The sequence below is a fragment of the Cololabis saira genome, chromosome 4, assembly GCF_033807715.1.
Source record: "Cololabis saira isolate AMF1-May2022 chromosome 4, fColSai1.1, whole genome shotgun sequence".
Taxonomy (NCBI): domain Eukaryota; kingdom Metazoa; phylum Chordata; class Actinopteri; order Beloniformes; family Belonidae; genus Cololabis; species Cololabis saira.
Window position 1 is genome coordinate 22,600,774 of NC_084590.1, and position 5,974 is coordinate 22,606,747.

Sequence of the window (5,974 nt, forward strand, 5' to 3'; positions counted from 1 at the left end):
CTGTTCTCCAGATGCAGAGACTTGGTGCTTTGTTGCTTAAAACTCTGCCCACAGGGCTTTTCTACCAAAGTAGTTCCTGTGCTAGTTCGGTGCTGGTACCAAACTTAGCCCCAGTTTTTTGCTTTTTGACCGCCGGTCGCGAGGAAAGCATCGACTCGGTGCCAAGAAAACTGGTGCTACTGTGGCCAGGTGGAACCTTTCCATTGGCCAGGTGTTTTGAGGCAGGGCATAAATACCTGTGACACCGGGCGGGGTCGAGGAAACAAACATTTCCACCTTGTGGCGTTGGGTGCAGCAGTGTTGTCACTGTTGTCGGCCGTCCAGTTTCACTGACGGTAGTTGCTGTTATGCCTGAGCCGGTGTTGAGCAGGTACTACTTTTTAATGTGAAGATTTTTGTTTTGTTTTATTGTTTGTTTCAGTGTGGTATTTGTGACACCAATTGAGAGCTGCTGCTTCTATATGTCTTGGGTTAAACAGTAAGAAGCCAGACTGAGGTCCTGTTGCCCAGTGTGAAGTGTGTCTGTAAAGTAGTACACCGTACTGAGGTGAGTGTGCACCGGGCCAGTGGTGTATTTATGTATATGCATCTCTGGCAAACTGTATATATTTAAGTGGGTCTTTGTGTCTGCAGGAGTCGTGGAGCAAGTAGCCTGCTCCAGTCCACTGTGTCTATTCAGACTGAGCTTGAGCACCTTTTGAGATCACTGTGATTTCTGTATACTGAAGCTAGTGAGTCTGGGAACCTCAAAGCACTATTGAACTTTGGAGATCTGGTCATTAGTGGTATCTAAATACCTAGTTTGTCTCCTTTCATTTTGTTGTGTAGCAGAATGTTTTTCTTTTTTTGTATTCCCTGAAATCCTTTTTTTTCTGTCTTGATTCTGACTTGATTCTGAATAAAATAATTATTTTCATATTTACTTCAGCTGACTGACTGCCTCTTACTGTTGGTGATCTTGTCACGAGGTTACAGTTTGGCGTTGTTGGCAGGATTTATCTAATACAGTACAGCAGTCAGTGTTAAGGAGACAAGCTTGGTATTGCGTAGTGCTTGGGGTGAGGGTGTAGTTGAGGTGCAAGTGGACTGGAGCAGTGCTGGAGTTTGAGCCATCACAGCAGGAGAAGCAAGGCCAGCCACTACAGAAGTCTCCAGCTACATTTTAAAATGTTTTAATGTTGTAATAAGTATCTGTTTGCTTGAGTAACCATGGCTGATGAGTTACAACAGAGGGTAAATGCCCTTAAAGCCAGAGCACAGCTGGATAAGGACACCATTGCTAGGCTGAAGGATGCTAATGACACCCTAAGAGAAGAGTTAACGGCTAAGGAGGATGCTCTTAGAGGGCAGGTAGCAGGGAGTGAGGGAGTATCCTTGAGTCGCCCAGAGCGTATTGTATATCTGCCCAAAGAAAAGAAATGTACCATTTTCACTGGTGGTACAAGTTCTGCATTTTATGACTGGTTAGATGAGTTGAATGCCACTCTGAGTTATCGCCACTTTACTCGTGTTGAAAAGGCAGCCTTTATTTATGAACAACTGGGTGGGGAGGCCAGGCGGGAGTTGAAGTACCGACCTCAAGCAGTAAGGTCGGATCCTGACCTGGTGTTGGAGATCCTGAGGGAGATGTATGGGCAGCCCCCGTCGCTCACTAAATTACAAAAACAATTCTTTGAAAGAAGGCAAAAGCAGGGTGAGTCGGTGCGCGAATATTCTCATGCGCTGATGGCCATTATGGAAGAAATCAGCCATTGTGATGCTAGTGAGGCATGGGCGGGGGGGTTTGCTCTGCGTGATCAATTTGCTGAGAATGTGTGCGATATTGGCCTCCGCAGGGAGCTTAAAAAAATGATTAGGCAACAGCCTACCTTATCGTTCTTGGATCTTCGCAAGGAAGCGTTTCAGTGGGAGGAGGAAGCCGGATTCGGGGCAGGACGACAGCGGGCAACCGTGGATTTGTGCGAGGCAGAAGCTGCAGCAGGGCGTTTAGGTGCTGTGACAGCTGCAGTGGAGGTAAAAACCGATCCAACTCTGACCAAGGTTCTAAGTATGTTGCAGCAACAACAAACTTTGATAAACGATCTGTCACAGAAAGTAGCTAATTTACAGATGTCAGGACGGCGGCCGGCACTTAGTCGGAGAAGGGAGCCTAGATTTGATTCGGCTGGCCAGCCTGTTTGTTTCAACTGCCAGAAGGTTGGTCATATCGCCCGGTATTGTGGTAATGCACGAGACGGTGGTAGTCAGGGCTGTCAGGTTGCTCCGGCAACCCCCCAGGTGAGCGATGGGGCTGTCCAGATATCTGAGCAGTCGGGAAACTAGTGCCCCCTGGGGTGGAGAGCCAAACCACAGGTGGGGCACAATTGGGCTCATTAGCTAATATTGATCCTCGGGTTTATGAATGTTTAGTGGGAGAAAGCCCCATCGTGGAGATCTCCGTTGGGGGTGTGAAGTTTCCATGTTTGTTGGATACGGGGTCAAATATCTCCTCTGTCACTGCCAGTTTTTTTTACCAACATTTGAAGCCAATATTGGGAAGGGGGCTAGGTGACTGTGGCTGGTTGCATTTAAGCGCGGCTCAGGGGTTGGACATTCCATACATTGGTTATGTTGAGACCGATATTGAGGCTGTGGCATTGGGCAGGACTATACCAAGCCGAGGTATAGTGGTAGTAAAAGATCCAGTTGGGGACATAGCACAAGAGCGCAAGCAAAGGGTGCCTGGCTTAATTGGTATGAACGTGATTAAGAGGTGTTTTGAACTTGTCCTATGTGGTAAAAAGTCTGGCCCACTGCCGCCCTCTGTGTTTGGTACGGGGTGGGAATATGCCTTCGCAGCGTGCCTTAACGAGCAGGCAGTTTCTTTTGAAAGTGAGGGTAGGAGTTATATTTCTGTTTCCTCCCCCACCCTAGTTCCTGCAGGGTCGATGTGCTTTGTCCCAGTGTCCGCACCCAATAACAAGTTCACCGGTGGGACTTCCATGTTGGTTGAGCCGTTGGGTTTTGAGGAGGGGGGCTTACCTGGGGGCTTAGTGGTTTCCAGTGCCTGTGTTGAGGTTAGTCATGGCCATCTAGCTGTCCCAGTTATCAATGCAGGAAGCACTGACGTTATGTTGAAAGCTTACTCGCGTTTGGCGTCGCTGCAACCTGTGGAAGTCATAGCTGGGGAAGGTATTTCCATCTGTTTTGAGCGGGTGGGACCCCAACAAGAGCGAATCATGGTTAGGGAACAACAGGTAGCCTCAGGGGTTCGACAGGTGCCCCCAGAGATAGCTGCATTGCGCTTTCCAGGGCTTTCGGATGGTCAGGCGGAACAAGCTAGACAGCTTTTGCGTAAACACTCACATGTGTTTGCTTGTTCTGATAGTGAATTGGGGTGCACAAACCTTATTCAACACGAAATCCCTGTGAGGGATGAGGTACCTGTGTGTGAGAGATATCGTAGAATCCCCCCTAGCCAGTATGAGGAGGTGAAAAATCATATTAAGAGGCTGTTGGAGCAGGGGGTGATAAAGGAAAGCAGTAGCCCATACTCTTCTCCCCTGGTGATAGTTCGAAAGAAAGACGGGTCAATTCGTCTGTGTGTCGATTATCGACAACTGAATGCAAAGACTCGGAAGGATGCATATCCACTTCCGCGCATCGAAGAATCCCTGGACTCCCTCAGTGGTGCAAGGTGGTTCTCTACGCTAGATTTGGCCAGTGGATATAACCAGGTGGAGGTGGCAGAAAAAGACAGACAGAAGACAGCATTCTGTACACCGTTCGGGTTGTATGAATTTAACAGAATGCCGTTCGGGTTGTGTAATGCTCCAGGGACTTTTCAACGGCTCATGGAGCGCATCTTGGGGGACCAACGGTTCCAAGCCTTGCTGCTCTACCTGGACGATGTTGTTGTTTTTTCATCAACTTTTGAACAGCACCTGCAGCGGCTAGATCTGGTCCTCTCACGGTTCGAGCAGTGCAACCTGAGGGTGAAGCTTAGTAAATGTTCCTTCTTCCAATCCAAAGTCGCCTATCTGGGTCACATAATTTCAGCGCAGGGTGTGGCAACTGACCCAGAGAAGGTTAGAGCAGTGGCAGAGTGGAGAAGCCCTCGTTGTGGGGCTGAGCTGAGGTTATTCCTTGGATTTGCGAGCTTCTATCGAAGGTTTGTGAGGAACTTCGCAAGCATCGCTGCTCCCCTTCATGCCCTCTCTGCCTTGAGCTCATTCAAGAAAGGTCAGCAGCGCCAGCCCCTGCCGGCACGCTTGTTCCTCAAACACTGGAGCCCTGAGTGTGAAACCGCCTTTCAAACCCTCAAACAGAGACTGGTATCTGCCCCGCTTTTAGCTTATGCAGACTTTTCCAAGCCCTTCACCCTGGAGATTGATGCCAGCCATCAAGGGCTGGGAGCCATCTTGTCTCAGGAGGTTGATGGGCAGAGGAGGCCTGTAGCATTTGCAAGCAGGGGACTCCGGGGGGCAGAAAGGAACATGGAGAATTACAGTGCCATGAAGTTGGAGCTGCTGGGCCTCAAGTGGGCAGTTACGGACAAGTTTCGGGAGTATTGTATTGGCAAGAAGTTCACGATCCTGACTGATAACAATCCTCTTAGCCATCTGCAAACTGCGAAACTGGGAGCGGTGGAGCAACGGTGGGTCTCAGATTTGGCTCGGTTTGACTATGACATAGTGTACCGTCCTGGCCGGCAGAATACAGCAGCGGATGCCCTTTCAAGGCAGTACTTGGAGCCTGTCTCTGAGGAGGAGGGACCTCGCTGGATTGAACACTCAGCCCGACTTGGCCCCCAGCCTATGGTGTGTGATGAACAAACCGCGGAGCCCAATGCCCAGGGTGAATCTACCACCAGTTTTCCACTCTATAGTGCACAGTCTCTGGCCAGATTACAACAGGCTGACCCTGAGATTACTGCATTTCTCAGGTACTGGGGCAGAGTGGAGAAACCCAGTCATGAGGAGCGGCTGAAAGAATCGCCAGGGACGCTAGAGCTGTTGCGGCAATGGGAGAGGATAGTGGAAGACGAGGGGGTGCTGTATCGCCGACGAGAGGATCCAGGGGAGGGCCCCCAGAGACAGCTGATCTTGCCTCGCGCCTTGCAGCAGGAGGCGCTGAGCCAGATGCATGGGGGGCATGGCCATCAAGGGATTGAGCGAACCTTCAAGTTGGTGAGGAGACGCTATTATTGGCCACGAATGTACAAAGACGTTGACAAGTTTTGCAAGTCATGCGAGAGATGCATTGTTTCTAAGGCACCCCAACCCAAGGTTGTGACGTCTATGGGCAGCTTGTTGGCATCTCGGCCTTTGGAAGTGGTGGCCATGGACTTCACAGTGTTGGAACCCTCCTCGGATGGGAGAGAAAATGTCTTAATTTTAACAGACGTGTTTTCCAAGTTTACGGTAGCTATGCCAACTCGGGATCAGCGGGCCACCACAGTGGCAAAGTGCCTGGTTAAGGGGTGGATTCAACCTTATGGCGTGCCCGCCCGGTTGCACTCAGACCAAGGCAGATGCTTCGAGGCGGAGGTGGTGCAGTCACTCTGTAAATTGTATGGAATGCGGAAGAGTAGAACAACTCCCTACCACCCCCAGGGGAACGGACAATGCGAAAGATTTAATCGGACTCTCCATGATCTGTTACGTGCTCTACCCCCGGAAAAGAAAAGGAGGTGGGCCGAGTATCTCCCAGAGGTGGTATATGCGTACAACACCACAGAGCATCAGAGCACTGGATACTCCCCTTACTTTCTCCTGTTTGGGAGGGCACCCTGCACACCTTTAGATCTTTCTCTGGGAGGAGGGGAAGAGCAGTGTGGGGGGGGAGTTGGGGAGTGGGTGCTTGGTCACCAAGAGCGTCTTCAAGTGGCGTATGATCAGGCTGGGAAGCACATGAGGAGAGCCGCGGAGACGAGGCAGCGGTATCAAGGACCACCCACCAAGGATGCGCAGTTGCACCCAGGACAGCTTGTTTA

General features: G+C 50.4%; 1 long non-coding RNA gene across 1 annotated transcript; it reads left to right on the plus strand.

The window, feature by feature from the left end:
* Positions 1-239: 239 nt before the first annotated feature.
* Positions 240-702, plus strand: LOC133442309 (uncharacterized). The gene is made up of 3 exons (XR_009782542.1): positions 240-370; positions 480-547; positions 634-702. It is a non-coding gene; the product is annotated as an uncharacterized LOC133442309 (long non-coding RNA).
* The last annotated feature ends 5,272 nt before the right edge of the window (positions 703-5,974 follow it).